The sequence below is a fragment of the Talpa occidentalis genome, unplaced genomic scaffold (assembly GCF_014898055.3).
Source record: "Talpa occidentalis isolate TD23 unplaced genomic scaffold, MPIMG_talOcc4v2.1 talOcc4.14, whole genome shotgun sequence".
Taxonomy (NCBI): domain Eukaryota; kingdom Metazoa; phylum Chordata; class Mammalia; order Eulipotyphla; family Talpidae; genus Talpa; species Talpa occidentalis.
Window position 1 is genome coordinate 50,720,133 of NW_023601433.1, and position 23,622 is coordinate 50,743,754.

At 41.4% G+C, this 23,622-nt stretch overlaps 1 long non-coding RNA gene across 1 annotated transcript in view; it reads left to right on the forward strand.

Moving 5' to 3' along the window:
• The window catches only part of LOC129145768 (uncharacterized), a 47,976-nt gene extending 26,466 nt beyond the window's left edge, over window positions 1-21,510 (forward strand). The window contains exons 2-4 of the long non-coding RNA XR_008551790.1: window positions 19,934-20,045; window positions 21,040-21,194; window positions 21,407-21,510. This is a non-coding gene — a long non-coding RNA (uncharacterized LOC129145768). The remainder of the gene's footprint in view (window positions 1-19,933; window positions 20,046-21,039; window positions 21,195-21,406) is intronic.
• The last annotated feature ends 2,112 nt before the right edge of the window (window positions 21,511-23,622 follow it).

Below are 23,622 nucleotides of genomic sequence, written 5' to 3' on the forward strand. Positions count from 1 at the left end.
CACACACACACACACACACACACACTTATTAGCCAACAGAAATGTTTTTTCCCTCTTCAAGACAAACTTCAGTCCTTTATTGCAGAAGGGCTCATAGTCCCTAACCCCCATTAGCTTCCACAATGGAAACAATGCATTGGAGAATGATAGACTGGCCCCTGGGCTGGGAGTCAAGAGACTGGAACACTCCTACAACCCACTTCCTGCCTTTGACAAGTCACTTTCCCTCCCTGTGTCAAGGTTTCCCTGACTGTGACAGGAAGGACTGTGTGCAAGCGCGGGCCTCCTGGCTCCTACCTCCTTTCTGGTGAGTGGAGCTAAACTTCGAGGCAGTGTGAATGGCTACCTGAGAGAAAGCAGGGGCTTGGAGAAGAGCATCCATCTCTCAGCATCATGTATAGCACCTCATCTTTCCCTGCATCGTCTGGCTGCCCTATTTGGCAGCCACTTGCAAAACTACCGCTGTGCTTCCATCTGTCAAATCTCAGTGGAACATCAGGGATGAGGGCTGTGAAATGTAGATGCTTCTTCCATATTTTTTTCATTGCTGCTAATGGCTGTCTAGGGACAGAAATGTTGGAAGACCTCTCTGGAAGTCCCTTCTGAAATGCATAAGGATATCTAGAGTTCACTGTGTAATTATTTCATAGAATATAGGATGGCTGCCTCCATTCTTGTAGCCAGTGACACTATCTGATTTATCCTAGGGGTGAGGAGTCATCATGGATGAGTTAATCACTTGGAATAGAGCAGCAGATGCCAGCTGCCTAGCGAACAGCCAGGCTTTTCTGTGTTTTGAAGTTTTAAAATATACACACATGCACATAACACACACACAATACTCTACTGTATAAAAGTCATTTACAATACATGAAAACACAATGGTTTCAAAAGAAATTTGAAATGGCTACTTTGTTTTGTTCTAAATTATGTTTATGAAAATGGTCCAAAAATCTTTGTCCCAGTTGTTAACCACAATAATCTATAACTTGATTAACTCTCATAGTGGCTAGATAATGTTTTAACATTTTCTGTCTCAACTTTATTGGTGCTTATTTAACTAGAAGTTATCATCTTTAATTTAGGAGTTATCACCCAGAAAGCTGCTAGCTCACCAATGTAATAAATAGTGTTTTGTATATATATATTTTTTGTTTCTAAACCTAATGACTCTAAAAATACTCTAATAGTACACCGAGGTCCAAAATTCATCATGGAACACTCTCTGATTACTTACTGATAGTGTTTTTAGAAGAAATATTCACACAAGGGATCGGCAAGCACTGGGGGCGGGTGAGCGGATAGAAGTAGTTAAGAGGGAAAAAGAAGTGAACATTCTAGATCTTATCCTTGTCTACTCCTATATCCTTTCCCATTTTGGGCCAAAGATCCTATCAGACCCTAGAAACTAAAAATCAAATCACTGTAGGGAATGTGGTACACACGGGCCTCCTCCAGGACACAGCTGTCCTCAGAAGGTGGCAGGAAAGATAGGTCAGGCTCAACTACTGTCCATGTGTTAACTTCTGCTCCAATTCACATGCTATTGATAAATAAGATGGGGAGCATGGCAGGGAATTAGAGTTAACCCCCCACAGCAATATTAGAGATGGCAGCTTGATACAGACCCAGTCTTAGAAAAAATAGGAGCACTGGCCAGGCCTGGCCAAGCTCATTAATCTCCTTTCGGGCCCACTGACGTATTCAGTCCACAGATGCATAGGCTGGTCTCCGTCTTCGTGGCTAAATTAGACCGTTAAAACTCTGGAGGAGTAACAATATGGTGACTTAAAGACAACTGACTGGTACATTTGCGGAAAGCTCTGCAATCTGATTTCTGACAGTTGTTTGGCATAATTAAAAGATCACTAAACAGAGCTGAGAAAAAACTTTTCAAAAATAGATGTGATTCTGGATGAGATTCTAATAGCATGATGGAATTTCTGTTTAAATTTATCTTTAAAGGAAGTTCCTGTCAAAAGCAGGGCTGAGAGAATAGTTAAAGTAGGTGGTACCAACACATGGTGGCTGACGTCACATCTCAATGGGATGTAGGCGGTAAGAAGGTGGAAAGGCCTGAAAAGATGACTTTATCAACTACTTGAATTTCTTCACAGCAATAATTATACTTTAAACTCTTAAGGTCTTTAAAGTCAATCTACTTTAGGTCTAAAATCAAATAGCACATTTTCTATAACACATAGGGAGACTCTGGAGGGGGAAAGAGTAGAAAACAAAAATGGGGCCAGGCAGGGCTTATAAATAGGGGACTGTGTGTGTTGGAAGGGTGCAGGTAGAGTCATTAGCAGCAAGGAAGATTGGAGACAAATATTGTATGACTGCCGAGCCCCAGCTCCTGGCATATGGTGGCAGGCAAACTGAGCAGCCTGGAAGATTCCATGGTTGTCAAAACATCCGACTCCCCTAACCAACCTTGAGGATCTGCTAACAGGAGCTAGGAGGCCAAACCCAGGCTTAACTCATCAAAGCTGGGAGAAAAAAATTCCTGGGGACTTTCAGAACCTACAGTTGTGGGCAACAATCTGGGCAAAAGGGTCATCTTCAAGCCCAAAGGCCATATTATGTGTCATATGGTCCCCACAGTGAGTGGCTCAGATGGTCTGAGAAAGAATCCTTCCTTCAGGCAAGATTAATGGCAGCACTGGACCAGCATATTGGATGCCAGGCATTGGCATTTGTGGCTTGAATATTCCTGGTTTTGACTATTCGTGAACAACCCCAGTGCCTGTGACATGTCAGTTGGTTCTCCCACTGAGGCACACACTAGAAAGGTGTGAGAGGGATATTTGAGGATGAGAGTGAGCCATTTAGCTCATGAAGGAGCTTAAGCTCACTGCTGATCATTAGCATCTCTGTTTCAACTCAGGTTTTGCCATTTTTCTGCTCGATAACTCCTATGAGATGTTATTGAAAAATAAAGCGTTCCGTTGTGTAAAATGGTCTTTAAAGAAAGCCAACTGCATATGCCAATTTTTAAAGTGAAAAAAGAAAGCAGTAAGCTTTAAGTAAGTCATGGGTTTTAGGCAGAAAATAGAAATTTTTGATAAATTAAAAATATAGGGAAAAGGAAGGAAAGAAGGAATCAAAATCTGCAGAAATGTTAAGGTCCTGGACATTTCTTCTACTGTATGTTCCAATTTTGAGGTGTGAAAGAGCTGTGCTCTCCATGTAGACACTGAGACCATGTAATAAAAAGAAGCCATCTACAGCCAAAGACAAGGGTTGGCTCATACTGATTTGGTTTCAATGTTGATAAAACCTTCAGATAGTCTCCCAGCTGTTCTGTGTGGATTCCAGGGCATATTCAGTCTATGATAACTTTTTGGTGTCTATGTGTTAGGGTTGCCTATAAGCCCATTGTTATCTGGGCACCTATGTCAGCTTGAATAATTTGGAATTGACAAGTCAGTGAAACAGTTGGTGCCTTCAAGCTGCCTGTGGAGAGGTGTGAGACAGACATAAGGCCCACAGCTGGCCCCCTTCAGGGGTGCAAAACAAACAGAGAAAGAGGCTGGGCAGTTTGCTGACACAATTGCTCGGTTCCTTGCATCCCTGAGTTCCTGCAAAACCCTTGTGTGTATTAGCAGAGTAGCACTCTTATAACTGGGCCCTAAGTCTAGTTGACAGCACTGAAGCCAAGGGAACCCCAAGGACAGAATATAGCTTACAGATTCAGCAACTATTGGGAGCTCAAGGTCCTCCAAAATAAGCATCTCCAAAATAAGCACCTCCAAAATAAACACAAAATTCTTTTGGTTGTGTAGAATGTTGGTTTATTGATATTGCTTACAATAATCAGGCCCTCATCTGAGAACATGGGCATCTTGTTGGAGAACCTGGGGACATCGTAGTCATCTGTCCTTATTGCATAGCACATTACTAGGCCCTGAAAACTTACTGGGGATAACATGATTACTACCTATGAAAGGAAGAAGCATGATACTTCCTTTTGTGCTGCTACAGGAAGTCATCCAGAACTTACCTTCCTACTTTGTCATTACTCATATTGCAGTCAAGATGAAAATTCATGAAAAGAATACCAGAGGGCTACTGTGAATTGTGGAAGATAAAAAGGGACAATGTAGACCCCCCAGATGGGGTCACTGTCACTGCCTTAAAGGGCTATATAGAGTATTCACCTTCTTGTTGAAGGTGGGGGAGTTTTACCACTGCCGCCTTCTGCCTTATGCAGTCTTGGGGGAGACAGATGGTGGTTTTATGGAAAGAAATAAATTTTCATGCTGCTTTAAACTAAAGCACCATTCTTGCCTTTGTAAAGGTCAGCCTCCCACTCCTCGCTTATTCCTTCTTGTCCACACATCTCACAGATTTAGTCTACCAGTTCTCCATCACTTCATTGCCCAATCTCCTGCCCTGGCTTTTCTCTCCCTGATCTCCCTGAGGTGTGGGACACCTTCCCAACTTCCCCTCCTCTCATACTCTCTCTGAGACAAGTACACACAGTCCCCCATGCAGGAGTGCAAAGGAGAACATCTAACTCTCACCGGTGATTAGTTCCAACTATATTGTGTGAGGAAGGACAAGCTACTCAGATTTCAGTCCAGGATGGGCCTGGGTTGGTACATCAAAAAGGAGGGTGTGGTTCTGAGTCCCTGTGATCACTTCATCCTTTTCTCCTACCTTCTCAGTCATCCTGGGACAGAATTTACATCCATCCTCTGTGCTCTAACACTTCAAGTTCCCAATTTTGCCCCTGATGAATGAATCATGGTTCCATCTCTGAAAGTTATATTCTGATCCTTGACCATTTCTTCACTCCTAGTTCAGTATTGCTGATAGACATTTACTATTTACATATGTATATTTATTAAAGTCAGTTCTATCCCTGGGTGAACCATTGCTTTTAAACTGTTTTCTAGGGGCCTCCCTGGTGGCACAAGGGGTTAAGTCACAGCACTATGAAGCTACCCGCAGCCACTGCAGCACGAGTTCAACCCCTGGCCAGGGTGGTGACCCACATGGCACAGCAGGCCTCCCCTGCCTCACCCGCTGCTCCCCTCAGCAGTGTATTTCAGTCAATCTGCCTGTTTTGCTCCCCACTCCATCTCTGGTGAATCCTCTCAACCCCCACACTTCTTGTCCTACAAGCCAGTTCTTGTATGCATAAATAAATAACTCTTTAAAATTTTTTGAAAAAAAACCAAAACTTTTCTAAATTAAGTTCTGGGCCAGCCTTTCCAGTGTCCTTGTGGCCTTGATAATATATGCCAGGTGCCTTGATTGTACCACCTCAGCTCAAACCAATAGTTTGCAGCTCTCTGTCCATCTTATTCCATTTCAGAGCTTGCATCACCATCCAACCTGCTATAACTTGGAATTTGGGGTTGGAAGTGTTCTTTTACACTTTGCATGGTCTGGTATCATACTGTTTATCCTGTTATAAGTATTTGCTTACCTGTTGGTCTCCCAGGCCAGGATACCAACTGCTCTGGGGCAAGGACTGCATGTCACTCATCTTTGGATCATTAGTGCCTAGCACATGGCAGGTGCTCAGAAAATATTCCTGAGCCACTCAGGATAGCACCTGAGGTTCTCTAGGGGAGAAACTGTACAGAACCCTATATTCTCCATCTCACCAAGGAGTGTGATTTATTCTTTAAGCAGTGTCATAATAAATGACAAAATTAGCAAAGAAATAGGCTGTTTTCATTTGCCCTTGCTTGTTTCTATTTGTTTATTTGTTTTTAAATAAAGTGAAGCTTCTCTCTGAAGCTTGGCATATTGAATCAGTTGCCTATAAAAGTCAGGGGAAAATGCTGTTTCACTTTGTTTTTCATTGTGAATAAAAAGCCAAGGTTCAGTGCACATAAACTACACCATCACCAGAGGAACTAAAGTGCAAGGAAGCTTCCAGAAAGACTATATCAGCCTGAGCCATTAAGGATTCCACTCCCTGTCACTCCACTTTGCTGTATCTCTATCCACCTCCCCCAGCTGTCCCATAAGCAGAGGAGCACAGAGAAAGAGGAGGGTGTCTCTGGGAACAGAGCAATGAGGGGCTCCCTTGAGGGAGGAAGAGATACAAAGTCACATCTGCCTAGAACTAGACAACCCATGAGGCTCCCTGAGCCTCAGTTTCCACATCTGTAAGATGTGGAAATTGCTACCTAGCTTGCAGAGTTGTTACAGGGATTAGTGATAATGCATGCTATTATTATTGTGATCATTATGGAAACTTCTGGGCACAGACCACATTCCAAGTTGGCACATAATGAAAATCAAGGAACTACTAATGCATTATTCATCACACCTTGACATGACTTTTTATATAACAGTCAGCCAGAATATCTTCGATCTGTTTCCTCTTCATTTGCTATTCTGAGCTCAGAACATAGGATAACTAGCTCATCAGTTCAACAAGCTGATTTATTTTTTTTTAAATGAGCACCTGTTTATGCCAAGGTCTCAGGTTCTTGAATATACCTAGTTTCCTGAGGTTGAGGTACATAAACTGACAAATGTTCAGGTGGCATAGTGAAATTTCTCATGTAGATTTTTAAGGCCATATGACACGTATGTGACTTGTGTCTATTTGGAGACACTGGGAAGGTGAATCAAGCAAGAGCTCAGATTTTCCAGTGAGCAACTGTAGAATTTTAATTAGCTTCGAGTCCATTTCTCTGCTGGAAATAGCAAACCTCAGAGCATTTCTTCAATAGCATTACAGAAATTGTAACAATTCTGAAAGGAATAATTTACTGAAGGTGTTTGTGCATGCTTAGAGGAATAGGCAAGGCCACTTCTAGTTCTGCGTTTAGTACCTGCCTAGTTACTGTCAGGTAGATGCCTAAAAATATTGATGGCAATAGTGTAGATTTGCTTCGTGTTCTCCTTCAAAACTCTTAAGACATACTGTCCATCCGATTGAACTTTCTGAGATAATTGAAATGTTCATATCTGTGCTGGCTCATACAGTAGGCACCAGCTACAAGTTGGCCTTGAGCACTTGAAACATGGCTACTGTGACTTCAGCCTGAATTTCTAATATTATTTAATTTTAACTAATTGAAATTTAAGTAAATGCATGTTGTGAGTGGCTCACTGCAGCTGTCCTGCCACATGGAGCATCAGTGGGGTATAAGAGGAAACCCAGAAGGCACCCAGAGAGCTCTAATGTCCACTTATATATTCAAGCTCAACTGAAGCCTACAGATTTGGTTTTCTGGCTTGTCATTCCACAATTGCAGCAGCAATTAGAGAAAGTGCAGATACAATGGCAAAAACTAGAAATGGAAAAGGTTAAAAATAAGTTTCAAAAGAGAAAAATAGTCTCAAGTTACTGAGTGGAAAGACAAACAGTCTTTTAGCTCAAAAGTATAGTATTTGGTACCATGGGCATTTGAGAAACTGTTGCGAGTTCAGAGGCATAAGCATCCAGAAGGATAAAGAGAAAATGAGCAACCCTCATCTAGACCATTGTCCACCAGAGATGGCAAAAATACAAAGTTTTGATGCCCAAATGGGTGAGTTTTGGTATCTAGATAGTCAATAACAACAGGTCCATTTCACTCCTCCCATAAGCAAGAAATTGTATCAGTAGCTAAATGTCCTACTGACTTGGGCTGAACCCCCAGATAGTTACAGTGACTTCTGGGATGCCTGATAGAACTTTCTCCATAGCTCCTGCCTCAGTTTCCTGAAAGTGACTTCATCCTTCCTTCATAGGACCCCAGTACCTAGTTGAGGCCCGATACATGCAAATGAAAGAAGAAATGAATTCTGTTTGTTTCTAAGATTTTTTTTGGTCGTATAAGTATCCTCCAATATCTAACACTGTCATTTCTTTTTATTAAGTCTCTTTAGTCTCTGGGATAACTCAAGATCTCTTTGAGTGCTATTCCAAAGTTTTTTCTGTCCAATAACTTTTTGTCATTTGTCTTTGACTTTAAAATTCTACCTATTCTACCTTCTCTTCCCCTCATACTACATTGGGTCCCAAAACTTAGTTTCCTTCATTTTTTTTTTAAATTAGATGTCATAAATTTAATGATTATGTTGATTTTTTTCTTAATATTTTATTTTATATAATTCTTACATCATTTTTCTTTTTTGCACAATGTATGCATTATCATTTTGGTTATATTCCCCATACAATTGCACCCCCCTTTATTTTGATCTGAGTCCTTCCTCTTGCCTTCACCACTCCCCCCCCATGGTGTGTCTCTGGTTTATAGTTGCTTGTTGATTTTGATTTTTAATTTGTATTAATTAGTCTTTTGATTAATTTGTTGATTTTGATTTTTACTTTGTACTAATTAGTCTTTTTACTGGTCCGTTATTTAGGTTTTCTAAATTCCTGCTATGAGTGAGACCATCCGGTATTTTTCTTTTTCTTTCTGACTTATTTTGCTGAACATGATCCCTTCCAGCTCCATCCATGTTGCTGCAAACTGCATGTGTTTATCTTTTTTGATTGCTGAGTAATATTCCATGGTGTATATGGGCCACATCTTCTTGATCCAGTCATCTATTTTTGGGCATTTGGGTTGTTTCCATAGCTTAGCTATTGTAAATTGTGCTGCTATAAACATAGGGATGCAGGCGCCCTTTGGAATTAATGTTTCTGTGTAAACTATTGGATTTCAGGCTGGCCAGCTGACTTGCATCTATAGTTCTTTCCTTAGCTAGGCAATTGTCTTCATTTTTTCCACTGTTTCCTTCACTTGATTTCACAGCCTCTGAATTCCTTGTTTACTTTCTTTCTGTTGGGATAGTAGCTTCAGTGTCTTTGAGATTTTTAGTTTATCCTCTACCTGATTTTGTTTCTATTATCTTTTTCATAAACATCCTCTAAATTTTTAATCTTGCCATTCCTTATTTTTCCCCTTTATATAAAATTATTAAAAAGTGGGAAAATAGGACGTACCCTTATTCTCAACTCTCCAGTCCTCATGCCTTTGAAATTTAAACATTACAAAAGAGAGGTCTCAGTTGATTATTTTCAAGACCTTCAGAGGATTCCCAACTTTCTATTTTTAATTTCACTCCATTTTTTCTCAAACAAATCAGGGATAAAATCTCTCCATTCACCCTATTCCCCCTCTTCCATCCAATCAAGTATTTATGCTTCAAGTTGCATTCTCATTTATAGAATAAGCTTCCTTTACTGGTTAAATTATTTCCCCTTCCAATAGACCTTATTAAATACCAAATTCTTGATTAAAATTATAATTCTGTTTAGTAAGTATTTACTGAACTAAGTGACAAAAATTGTTCTAAGGGAATATAGTATTGAGTAAGGTGAAAAATAATACCCTAAACTCATGGAGTTTATTGTCTGGTCTTATTATGGAGAATGTATTATATAGAGAGAGATATAACAAACATATGAGCATATGTGATATGATGCTGGACAGTGATAAGCTCTACAGATGTATATGATAAATAACATGATATTTATTACTAGCATATTATTACCATATATGATAAATACTATATACAATTTAAAAAATCTGAATTGGTAGCTTCAAGCCCATAGGACTGTCATGACAAGTCAGCTAATATATACTAAAGGAGGGTTCATTATTCTTGGTAGAAATTGTTTAAGCAAAGTCCTGACACAAATGTATCTTAAAATATTATTATTATTATTATTATCATTACTACTACTTAATGAACAGGAAGATGATTCACTCATTGACTCCCTTTATGGGGTGTCACCTGTGGGCAAGGTAGTAACATAGAAGAAAGTGTTGCAGTGAAAAAACAGAAAACTTGCAACATTCTGACTTCAAAAGCAGGAGTGAGGTGATGAGCAGGTTTTACTGTGGTCTTAGATAGGAAAGATCAATGAGAAAGAGGGTGATGCTGGGATGCTACCCTTTTGTTTTTTTAAAGATTTATTTATTTATGCATACAAGACCTAGGGTACAGGCCAGAGGTGTGGAAGGGTGAGAGTATTCACTAGAGACAGAGTGGAGAACAGAACAGGCAGATCTGCTGAAATACACTGCTGAGGGGAGCAGTGGGCGAGTCAGGAAAGGTCTGTTGCACCATGTGGGTATCTCCCTGATCGGGGATCGAACCTGTGCTACAGTGTCTGCAGATAGTTTCGTAGGTTGCATCTTAACCCTTTGTGCCACCAGGGAGGACCTGGGACGCTACCCTTCAGACTGCTTAGTGACTCACCACCTGTCTTTCCCATGATTCCATGTGATAGAGTCCTAGTTATTCTTTTGCCATAATATTGAAAGGAATGTTGTAAGGCTAGAAGGGCCATTAACTCAAATTCATAAACTTGAAATTGGAAGGAGCTTCATATGTCATATATCTATTTCACAGACAAGGAAATATAATACACACATACACACACACACAAATATCCAATTCTTTTGATCCCAAACAATCCCTTTCTGTACTGTTACTGTAATGACCTACTGACGATAAATGTTCAGAGTCAGCTTTTAAGTCAATTCAGCTAACCTTTTTGGCTGTTTGGTTATGTAACACAAGCAGTCATAAAACAGAACAAGATCTTGCTTCAATTTTTAAGACATTTGCTTTATGACACAGGAGATAGAATTCAAAGTGAGCATGGTAAGTGCTAGGTAGAGGCACAAAGAAAGTATCATGGAAATGTGTGAATATAAATGAATTTTCACTTAAATAGGTCTGACTGGAACTAGCCCACAGGCAGAGATCGGGGAGAAAAGGCACTAGGAATCAGAAGCTAATTCACAGAGACCTTGTGGCATGGGGCTTATCAGGAAAAGGGGAAAGATTTTAAGGGTCTTGGGGTATAGGATGCAGGCAAGAAGGAAGAGTAAACCCCCAGCATCAGAGACTCCATGTTATGCTAAAAGACTTTGGGTTAGTTCAATCACATGTTATGGGTAGAGGAGTAACTTCATTAGAATTGTGCCTCATGATTAAATTCACAGGAGAGAGAAAAGAGGCAGGTTGGTGGTTGGCTGAAAAAAAAAACAGCAGTTCAATTCTGTTACTCACATGTTACCTGTGATAATAATAGTTAACATTGATTGAATGTACTAAGAGCTTTGCATACATTAGCTCACTTAATTGTCACAACATTTCTGTGGGCTAGGAACTTTTATTATCTTGATTTTACAGATCAAGAAACTGAAGCTGAGAGAGTTATGTACTAGAAAAAAAGCAGATTTCGGAACTAATCAGGTCACCCCTTCCCCCCTCCAGCCAAATCCACCCTCTTAACTGCAACTTTCTATTGCCCTGTATTGCTAACTCCAGTTAGCAATGATTTTGTTGAGGGGGGTACACAGTAGAGAAGTGAAAATAATTTGTAGACACCCCTACTATATCTGGTTTTGAAAAGAATAAGAAGACAAAAACTGAGTTTGACTGAATTTGTCACCAACCCAGCATTGTAGGTGACATTTAACCCCTCAGGAGCTCCTTTTGACATTTTCTGTCCAATCCCTTATCTTTGGTTTGTATTTTCTGAAAAACTACATATAATTTTAATTGATTTAGGAAAATTTAGAATCAGGAAGATAAGGCTACTTTAAAGAAATCGACAAAATACTTCCCTAAGCCTAATGCCAGTGGAGTAGTGGTTTCATTTTTATCATCTGCTTTGTAAATTAGCCTTTATGTTAGTTGATATGACTACTTTTAATAAGTATAAACGATCAAAAGCTGATTTTAAAGTTTATGTACAAAAATCCAGACTGATGATTTTATATCCTATATCCTGAAATGGTTCAGACCCAGCACCTAGCTGTGTTAACTTCTCCAATTATTTCTTTCCTAGTGGTAACATCTAGGAAACTCCCTTCAGTACAAATCATCCCATGGCCCTGTTATTTCTGCTGCACTGAAATTCCAGAACAATTACAATCATTATTATAGATGATGCCTTTAACATTATCTATCATTTTAGAGACATGTTTTACAATAGGGAAGGGTGCCTCATGAAAAAGCAGATGCATACCCTGTAGGATTTTGTCACTGTGAAAGTTAATCTGGATGAACAGAGAGGACTGGGCACCTTTGAGCCTGGATGCCCGTTCTCCCATTTGACTTCTCACTTATTATCGTCCTAGCTGGACATGCTAATAAGGTGGCCTCCAGCTCCATTGCAGGGGGTCCACACATACCTGCCCTCCAATACCAGGTGCCCTACACACCTGCCTCTTCTCCTTCAGGGCCACTTCTCACCTCCATGGCAGTCCTAACTCTAAAAAAATGGAGAATGGTGGCTCACTATGTCTCCCTGCAGGTGGGACTGTTAATAGGCTTCCACAAATATCTGTTAGGTAAATAATTATATAAATAAATGATTGAATGAAATAAATCAGAAAACATATCATCCAAGGAAATCAGTCCCAAAGCCCCATTATTGCAGGATGGAAATGAAATTCTTAATCGTTTTTTTTGTTTTGTTTTGTTTGTTTGTTTGTTTGTTTTTAAAGAGGCATGTTTTATTTGTTTGTTTGTTTGTTTGTTTTGTTTATACATGCACTGGGTACAGTCAGAAGCACGGGAGGGTGAGAGAATTCACCAGAGCCAGAGCGGGGAGCAGAGCAGGCAGAGGGACCGAAGTACACTGCTGAGGGGAGCAGCGGGCGGCAGGAGAGGTCTGCACGCCATGTGGGACCCTCCTCTGGTGGCCGGGGAGCAGCCGGGGATCGAACCGGCGCCATGGAGGCTGCGGGCAGCTTCGCAACCCAGCGCTCAACCGCTGCGCCACTGGGGAGGCCCCTTAATCGTTTTTTAATTAAGGAACAAATTCCTAAATTTTTAAAAATTCTTCTGGCCATATCATTTAATAAAGCATGCACCCCCATCCTAGTATGTCTTTTTCTACTTAGACACTATTGTCAATAGAGTATTTTCCAGTTATACCCCAACAGTCCTACCTTGTGGTAACAGTGACCACATAGAGGGTGGCTGTTGGGGAGTGTAGTGCAGGGTACTTGGCTCACAGAAGCTATTTCTGTATTCAGGCGCAGCAGTGGGTAAGTAGAGACATCGTCCTTATGATTGGCAAACGCCACATTGCAATGTGGAGATGGAAATTTTATCAGCGAGAAAGACTCCTGGCATGGGCCAGGACCTCTGCTCAAACGAGAAGCTTGCAAGAAGGGACCACACCATCGCCAGCACTGAGTCGTCATAGTCTGTGTCCACAGCCAGGAGGACAGGAATGTCCCCTTGCCAGCAAAGTCAGAGTCTGTGGAGACTGCAGCCACTAAACAGTTTTTCTCAAGTCAAAGCTTTCCACCCTAGGCAGTAAGCATCCTCTTCATAAACTCACTCGTCAGGTCAGCCTACACACCCTGCCCTCTCACTTCCTCCTCAATTCTATTTCTTTCTCTCTTTTACTTTCTTCGGAGCAGGTGGAAAGTATTCTGGGATACCAACGCCTCACTGCTCTCCATTTCTCCTACAGCCCTCACTCCCCTATTCTCTCTCTCCCCTCTCCTTCTTAGTTCTCTTACGTGTCTCTATTCTACCTCACCTCCTCTCCTCCAGTCCTCTCCTCTCCTCTGCTCCAGTACCTCTCTGCTCTGGGTTTCTCCCTACAGCCCTGCCCACTCTCCCCTCCTGCCCTCACTTGCACCTCTTCTGCCCAGCCCCCACCACAGAAATGTTTCAGTGTTTATTCTCTCTCTTCGTCCCTCCATCCCTACACACACACACACACTCACACACACACACACACACTGCCTCCCTCTCTTTGAATTTCACCATTTCCATGATCCTTCAGTTTCCCTTTGGAACAAGGTCCTCTGTTCCGGTTTTCTCAAGTCCCACTTTTCTGCTTTCACCTCCCAGGCTTTATCTGCCTCCACACCCTAGGTGTGTATAATCAGACCTCTTGTCTTTTGCAAATGAAATCTAAAACAAACCTCCCCATCCCCCACCTGCAAACAGACTGTCTCCCAACTTCCTTTTATAGTTAATGGTGCCACCACTTTCCCAGCCTTCCACATTCAAAATTTGAGGTTAACTTGATCGACATCTCTGCCAGTCACCTTGTCTTATTGATTTTTCTTTAAATATCTCCCTCAAATCTATTCCTCCCACTCTTCATTCTCAGCTGCTGCCTTAGCTCCAGCTCTTATTACCTTGAACCTTGGTCCTCTCTGTGTCTACTTGGCTGCTCCGGCCTCTCTCACACAGTCCGAGGGCTGGGCGGGGGGCAGAAGGCACTACTGTCCTTTGCCTTAATGACGCAGCCTGGGGTGGGGGGATGGGAGCGTGGTGAGGGGCTGAGACAGGGACCGTGTGGCTCCCCTCAAGTGCTGCCCCACTGTTGTCCACCTGCAGGCAGGGGAGGTCCTAGGCCCATGGCTGGAGGAACAAATGCCATTTTATCTTCAATTATTCTGCAAATATATATTCCATATCTACAATACCAAATCCTGTCCTAGGTACTGGGATGTAATAATGAACAGAGCAGAGTCCCTGCCCTCATGGAGTCTACAGGAGGAAACAGATAGAGAGTAAATAAACATAATTGTAATAGGAAATGATCTATCATAAAATTTATGTATAAAGAAAAACAGAATAAAGGGAGTAAAAAGTGAATGGGACAAATGACCAACCAACTCATAGAAACGAATGCTTGATGTCATTAGGGAAATGCAAATCAAAACCACAATGACATACCACTTCACACCCACGAGGATGACTATAATAGAAAATAACAAATGTTGGCAAGAACGTAGAAAAATTAAAATTCTCATATACTGCTGACGGGAATGGAAGATGGTGCAGCTGCTGTGGGAAGCAGTTTGACGCTTCCTTAAAAAATTAAACATAGAGTTGCCATGTGGCCCAGCAATTCCACTCCTACTTAGATGCATAAGAGAACTGAAACATGTGCTCAAACAAAAACTCATATATGAATGATCATGGCAGCACTAGTCACAGCTATCAAAGAGTGGGAACAACTAAATGTCCATTAAGTGAAAATAAATTAAAAAAATAAATGTCCATTAAGTGATGAAGGGATAAACCAAATGTGGACTCTACAGCCACGGAGTCTCATCCAGCCATATAGAGGAATGCACATCCAGGCATACTAACTCATGGATGAGCCGCAGAAACATTATTCTAAGTGAAAGAAAACAAATAGAAAAGAGCACATATTGTATGATTCTATTTATGTGAACTGTCCAGAGTAGACAGACCCCTAGGGAGAAGAAAATGTTGGGGTGTCCCAGGGCCCCCAGGATAGGGAAAGGAATGTGACTACTTCATGGGTGTAAGGTTAGGGTGTTCCCTTTGGGGATGATAACATGTTCTGGAATCGGTGGTGGTGATGAGCACACAGCATTGGAAGTGTACCAAATTCCACCAAATTGTATACTTTCCAAGTGGTTAAAAGGGGAACTTTTATATGTGCATTTCATAAGAATAAAATATGTGGACAGGGATGTTCCTGGAGTGCTCCTTGAATAGGAGGGTCAAAGAAGCCTCTCAGATGAGGTGAGATTTGGACAGAGACCTAAGGTAGGAGGGTTTGAGTCTTGCAGTTGGCCGAGCAGGAAGTCTTTCGGGTGGGGACAGCAATTCACACAGCTGGGTCTGAGCACCTTACCCCATGATCTGACACTGCTGTCCTCATTGTGCATCTCTGTCCAGAAGCCACAAATGGCTCATTTGTGCCCAACCCTCTGCCTCTCCCCACCTAGCATGTCCCTTTCTGCCTGTTATGGGGCCTGCTTTGCTGTGCTGTCCCCCAACACAGAGGCCCCCAACACTCTGGCCCTCACCTGCAAAACAGCTCCCTCTGGCCTTTTGGCAGCAAAACATCCTTTGGGTCCCAGCTCAGGGACCACATCTTCCTGGACACATTTTCTGGCACCTACCAGTGTGTGAGCCCTGGCCTCAGACCCAGGGTTGGGGCACTAAACCTGCCACACATCAGCTGCATGGTTCAGACCCGCTCTGAGCCTCTCGTTCCTGATATCGAAAATGAGCACTGCTAAAAGAATAAAACGCAGTGACTGCAAAGTGCTTAGCTTTCTGCCTGATTCATTTTAGGCTCTGTGGCAATGGTAGACATAGTGTTACTTCAATCTGACCTATAATCTGAAGATAAAAATTTAGTACCTCATTTTGTATTTTTTAATATTATATTATTTGGTTATGACTTAATGCAGGCAGGAATCAGAATACTTGATAAACACTAATGATGATAGTTGAATTCTTTGGGACAGGCTTCCCCCAACCCTGGTGACTATTCCAGTATAGGACAGACAGAATGTGTGAGAATAAATGTTTGATTGACCAATGGTTGGTTGGTTGATTGACTGATTGGGCACTATCATCAAATCAGAATGTAAATTTCTTTAAATCAAAATTTTAAAGGAAACATAGCCATCTCTTGTGAGTAAGGAGGAGAGACAGAGACTAGCAAGTAAATACCTCATTTCACCATGGTGAGATGTATTTAAAAATTTTATAAGCACAAGTGTTTGCAAAAAAATTGTGCACACAGGAGGAATGGTAGCAAGTTTTTCAGAAAAAAAAGGCTCACTGTTATTTTATTTCAAGAGGGCATTCAAAGAAAATGTTCACACATTTTGCAAGTAGGTGTGAGACAAATCTTTATCACTGAAGGAAGGTATGAATTTAAAATATAAAAATAAGAGAGAGTAGATCTATATCCCACAAAAATTTAGAAGTGGGTGATAGATATAAGATAGACAGACAGACAGACATATATATGTATATGTCGTGACACCCAGCTACTAGAAGAGTCAGCAGCAAGGGAAAGAGAACCAGCTTAGTTTTAGTGAATAAGAAGATACAACACTGGGAACACTCCCGAGAGAGAGGGATACACACCCAGCCTCCAAGCAGCTGCACCAGAGAGTGTGTGAGAAGGACCTATCGTGGTCCCTACCTCCTGACCTGTCCACACCAAGGCATATCTAGTCCCGAAACACCCAGCCCTTTCTCCACAAACAGAAAATTGCCACTCCAGTTTTCTCTCCATGAGATTCTTGTTTTACCACTTTATTCCTGTTTCAGAGAAAGAGAAGCAAGCTCTGTTCGATGTAAAAAGCTAGAAAGCAGCTGGCTTTTTTCAAGGCTTACTGACACAATTTTCTTCATCATCTTTTCAATACAACAATGAAAAAGGAAAGAAAATGTTTACCTGATAAGAGTCCTGCTTCCTTCGTGAGAGTCTAAACTTGAATATTTAAAAAGCAACTTGGATGTATCTCTTGAGAGTTCCTTAAATCCAAAATCTGTCCCTGAAGCAGCTCGAAGTTTGAGCTCTGAATAGAGGCTGTGTGTTATTTTAACCACAAGGTTTCTAGTCAGTAGGGAGGAGAGATGGAAACGAGGTAGGTTGGCAAGCAGAAGTGCCATCTACCTCAAGTGAAATGAGCTCTGAGATCTGCAGTAAGAAGAGCTCAGGGACATTTGAAGAACCCTCAAACTGGCTTTTCCTAAACTAGAGGTTAAATAACTGGAAAATTCCAAAGGAGTAAGATAAGACACTTATAGTCTTTTCTAAAAAAAGACATGTTGGTATGCCCAGTCTGATACCGCCTGCTGGGAAGCTCAGTGTGGAGCTGTGGGCCTGTGGGCTCCTGGGCCTTGGACAGAGTTACACCTGTACATGAGAGAAAGAGCAGTTACACCTGGGATAGCTTTGCTCCACAAAGTAAGGAGTCCTTCTAGGGGTTAAAAGAACAGAATAACAAGGACCATGACCAAGTCAAATCTTTTGTGTAAAAACAAAACTAACACAGTGAGAATCCATGAGAATCCATAGGAAGTTATAGGATAAGGGAATAGCTGTTCTGGAACATGTTACTGTGGAAAACTAACGTGTGTGAGTGAATGAATGAATGTGTGTATATGAATGAGTGTGTAAACATGTTGTGAGTGTGGTGGGTAAATGTCAGTGTGTGTGTGTGTGTGTGTGTGTGTGTGTGTGTGTTCCTCATTTACCAAACAACTTAAAAAGCAAAGACTCAGTCTCAGCTTGGACCGTTCAGAGAGCCTCCTCCTTAGCATTTTGGCAAATACAAATGCCGCCTTTGGACTTGGAGGAGGAGAGACTGATTTATCGGACAGAATCAACAGCAAAATCTAGAGTTCCTGAAGAGGCCAACGGTCCTTTACAGCCAGCTCTTTACAGATGCCAAAGTGTTTAACTCCATTTTTGGAAAAACTCAGCAACGTTCCTATTAAGCTGGGTCGTAACTCAGTTTTATATAGACTCTTTCATCTCAAAGGAGCTCAAGGTGAGTTTACATCAAAATATAAATTATCCTGTGCATAGTTACCTCGGGGACAAAAATGCAGCTCCTGCCTAGCAGCTGCTGGTAGGAGGAAACAGTCAGTCAATTCAGAGCTGCTGTTACACAACAGGATGGTGGCCAGGAGGTACTCAGTGCAGGAGAATGAGTGGGACCAGCCCTTTCCTCCCTGAAGTAAAGAGACCTCTCAAATCTACACCTCACTTTTTTTTTTCCCAGTGACTTCTTCCCCCAGTCCAACATACACACAATCTCAGAATGGACCTCAAAATCACAATCACAAGGAGTACACTAGTAACTGCATTCTCAAATTTTTGATCTTATAGATCTTATTTGCCCCTTTGGGCCAAATCCAGATCGCTGTCTATTTTATAAATAAAGATTTATTGGTACACAGTCATAGTCACTCTAGTATGTATGGTGTATGGCTGTTTTTGTACTACACAGCAGAGTGGGGTAGATGAGGAAGAGAGCATATGTAGAATTTTTGTTTTGTTCTGCTTGGTTTTATGTTTTCCAAGTGGAAAAAAAGAACAAGGCTCTTTCAATAATCTCTAAAAATCACTCTATGGGAGAAACACCTGCTTGTCGCACCAACCCTATATTTAGGCCCTAAGTCTCTAATTTCATTATGCCCTTAGAGAAACTTTTGCTTATGTACTCTCTGTTCCTACCTAGCCACATTGCCCTAGCTTACCTAGGTTCATCCCCAAGTTACTACCATAGCTGTGTCCAACTGGTCACTCAAATAGAAGCCTTAGAAGCACCCTTATGGTTCTATCTGCATCACCCCCAAATATACCTTGCCTTTGAAACCCTCTCTTGTTCTCTCCAGAAAGAGTTAGTTGGCTTTTATCAGATTTTGTTCACTGCTTACAGTTTTTATACTTATATCACAATTATCTCTATATTTACCTTACTAGACTATAAGTTTACTGAAAGCAAGACGACATATTATTTATTTTTAAACTCAGAACCTAATACAGTCAAAGACATGTAAAGGCACACCCCAGTAATGGTTATTACAAAAATAACTCAATCAACCTTACACCATCAAAACATAATCTCAAAGGAAATGACCCTGGCCTTTCTAACCCTTGTCCCTGAGTGGAGCTGACTTTTGCACATTATTTGGTCATTTCATTTTGAAATTGTTGGAGAGGAGCCTCATTTTAGGAATTTATATCAACAGTAGTCAGGGGGAAAAAAATCTTTCAAACATTAAGAGGTCTCTAGAAGCTTCTAGAGCAAGTAGACGACTTGGAAGCATCTGGCGTTGGGTGGAAAGGAGGCTGAGTGGTCTCTAAGTTTCTGAAGACTCCAAGGTTTGCTAATAGCCTTATTTCTCTGGTGTGACTCTGTTAGAAAACAGAGTTATCACGTGTCCATGGGATGCGGATATGCCTCCATCAGCTCTAGACAATTAAAATAACAGCCCTATTATGTGCAAGTGATATTGGCTTGGTACCATTTCTTCAGTGATGCCACACACCCATTGTTTGTATCCACTTTAATGGCCACACATGCAGGAAGATCTGACAAAATTCTGCAGTGAGCCAACATTGGTAACATGGGTGCACTGGACATCAATCACATAGTGACCCCTCAGCACCTTGTGAGTAGCCTTCCTCTGATGACCTTGGACTTCGGACTTTAAGCCCTTGTTTTATTCTTCTCAGGCTGCCATAACAAAATATCATAAACTTGATGACAGAAACAACAGAAACATATTTTCTAATGAACCTAGAGGCTAGAAGTCTGAAATCAGGATGTCAACATGGTGAGTTTCAGGTGAGAGCTCTCTTTCCGGCTTGCGCGCTGGCTGGGCCTCACTCCGTGCTCACATGGTATTTTCCTGGTGGTGACTATGGAGATATTTCTCTGTCCTTCTAACCCCCCTCCTATCCTGTCTTTTCCTCTCCCTCTCTTTCTCTCTTTAATCCTCTCTCTTCTCTCTCCAGTCCTGGCAGATTAGGACCCTACCCTTATGACCTAATTTAACTACAATTACCTTCTAAAATCCCTACCTTCAATTATATTCACCTCAAGGGGTAGGGATTCAACATAAGAATTTGGGAAAGGAGACATAATTCAGTCATAGCAGTGACCATTCCCCAAGTAGAAATCAGACTCTCTTTTCTAGTCTCTGCAGCTGGGATAGAGGCACCTGTCACTGGCTGGGCAGTCAGATGCCTTCAACTCACAGAAACCAGCAGTCAGGACAAAGGCTAAATTTACTTCACAGAGTTGGTGGCTCTTGGCAAGGAGACTTCTGCACCCAGAGGCAGCCTCAGGAAGGACCAGTTGTAGGGTCTACTACAGATTGTCCCCTGGCGCAGATTGCACCTTTGTGATAAAAGCTGGTCCCAGTGTAACTTGCACTGTGTTCCTGGTTGTGCAGCTTCCACACCTGACCTTGGTCTCTTGGAGCTTCTGTGACCTACTCATAGACTTCAACAACTCATCCTTTGGTTCAAACCAGCTAAAGGTACCATTTGTAATTGAGAATGGAAATGAGTATGGCTGATATGCACACTTCAGATTAAAATGTTTAGTTCCTTTTCACTTTCTTGGTCTACTCTTCCAAAGAATTTTTCTATCTTGCCGTGGTGCTATTTTGAATGAATACTTGGCGATGTGATTCTATACTGATTCTTGGCTTGTTTGCCCTTGGCTCCTTCCTCATCTTTTCTCTGCTTCACTTGGTATGATATCGATAGAAGGTGGGAGGGCGGGGGTTCCCCCTTCAAGTTGTGTCACACACTCTCATGATACCTCTTTCCAGTCAGGTTCAGCCAAGGAGAGGAAGTAATGGAGACTAGAAGGCAGGGAGAGGCCTGCATTTCTCCCCACTTCTCTCTGCTTCAGGGAGCATCTCCAGCAGGGCTCATCTCCTTCGTGACTTCAGTGCTGCCAGGCCAGGCTCCCTGGGGCCAGCAGGTGACTCTGCTCTGTCCTTCAGACTAGGGGAAGCCGTGGCTTCCTCCTCCTGCATAGCAATTGCTCACCATCTCCACTAGGTTTCTTGACTTTTCCATCTTCTGCACCACCATCAAACTGGATTAATTGTCCTCCATTTTAAAGGCATAGATAGTCCCTGTTTTCCTGGTTGGACTCCGGTTGATACAGCTCTCCATTCTACTTCTCCATAGGTCAAAGAACAATCACACCACTATCGCCTGGAGGTGGAAATCTCCCTGTTGGATAGAATTCCCCTTATTGCTTTGGACAAGATCATTTCAGCATAGTTAACAAGCATGAGGCAAGTATTATCAGGGAATCTATGAAATTCTTCTGGCTTTTTCAGAGAACAAGAAACAGTGTTCAAAGAGACTCGTTGATGGGAAAAGTCATGATTAGAAACAGCAGCTAAATTCTTGCCTCACTGATCAGAAGATCCCATGAGGATAAAGCAAGATAAAACAGAGATGGGTCAGGGAAGCTGATAAGTGCTCAGCTTATGCAGAGTTTAGAAAAATGTGCCTGATTTTTAGAAAAAAAAATTGTAAATGTTTTCTCCTCTTATTCACAAGACAGGGTGAGGGGGAGGGAGAGGCTATACATGCAAGTTGTTCATTATGGCAAAATTTATTTTGTCATCTGAGAAAACAATGATATTGTTGAATTTAGATATTCAACAATAACAACTTTATTATTTTCATCATGAGATGTTCTATCCCATAGAATAGTTTATGACCAGTAGCAAAAATCATTTTGAAGGTGACGTAGCAACTTGAAAACTGCTTTATAAGTAAAGTTACATAGAACTAGAAGAACCAGGTAATGTGTCTACCCTGTAACAACAGCCATTTGAAAATCACAAGTGCACAGAGACACACTAGAAGTGGTGTGGGAAAATGATGACTTGGTACATGAAGGTAATACTTGGAAAGTTGTTTTTTAAACATAAAATTACCTTTTTAAAAAATAAATAATAATAATAAATAGTATTCCCTTTCCTAGTCTTTCCTTTCCTTTTTCTTTAGGGTCATGTAGGACTAAGGGATGATGAAAGGACAGGCAAGGCTGAGAAATCAATGGCTATGAAGGATTTGGGGTACATCGAAGGGACATAGAGGTAGTAGAGAACAAAAGAATAGAATAAGAAATTCTGAAAAAAAAAGGATGCAGAATTTTAGTGACTCTCAGCACTTGATTCTCAGAATCAATAACATATAATATTTTAAATCAGGGCTGAATATGGTATTGTAGCTTTCATTTCCATTACTGTACTCTCACAACCTTTTCTATGAAATTAGCATAGGAGATGCTGGAACTCCTTCTCCACCACAAACAGCAGATGGAGAAACTGCAGATGATCATAAGAGATGTGGAGAGACATGCTCAAATTGACTCCGCTGACAATGGCAGAACAGGTCTGGAATGTCTTCTCTGACTCTGGCGTATTGGCCTTCACACCACAATGGCTTCTATACAACAAAGATGGCAGTTGGTTTAAACCAGTATCCCCAATGACTAAAGATGGTTGTTCCCTTGCTCATTCTTGAAACCTCCCGCTGAGTCTCCTTGTGCTGCTCTCTAGGTAGCAGTTGTCTCTGAAGTGGAATTTTCTTATCTGCCATTGAGCAGGCTTCCTGTCAGCTGCAGCTGCTCACACTCTGCAATTGATTCCCAGGCTGGAGAAGACCCGCTCACACAGAGCTTCCGCCTGCCTTTGGGATGGGCTGCACATGAGGAAGGGCTGCCTGTAAGAGGGCCAGGTTATAGGACTACTCACAGGATTAATTTTTTTTAATGTATGTACAGGATTTATCACAATGCCTCTCACATGAAATGTCAAGTCTAGCTGGCTAGCTGGTAGTGAGAGTTCTATGAGTAGTAAAAATAGGAATAGCAGTGCTTCATTAAGGGGTTGGGATTAGACATAGCTCCATGAAAAAATTTCTTTCAGAAACTGGAACCAAGAACAAAAGTTTCCTTTTCTCTTCTCCCATGAACTTATTCAATTCCTAGTTCTAGGTAGCTTGTGCTCCCTTTAACCCCAGCTTCAAGAAGACACAATTAGTCCAGCTTCTTTTAATTTATTTTTCCTGTCCCATTCTTCACCCTCTTTGTATCTTACTTCCTATCTTGGGCCTTGCAAATTGTTTGATGTCAGATCTGCTTTGGAACAGGATGGAATATCAATTATTTGGTTACAAACTACATCAGATAGTTACCATATATAACTCAATTGTTGAAAGACATCTCCCTCATCTCCTTTCATACTCTGAAACAATGAATTTATAGAGCAAGTGTTGAATCTATGTACTGAAAATAAGAAATATTTGGTTACTGCTCAATAAATGATTATCATCAATAATACGAAGATTAACCTTAACAAGGAGGTTGATTTCTCACTTATGCT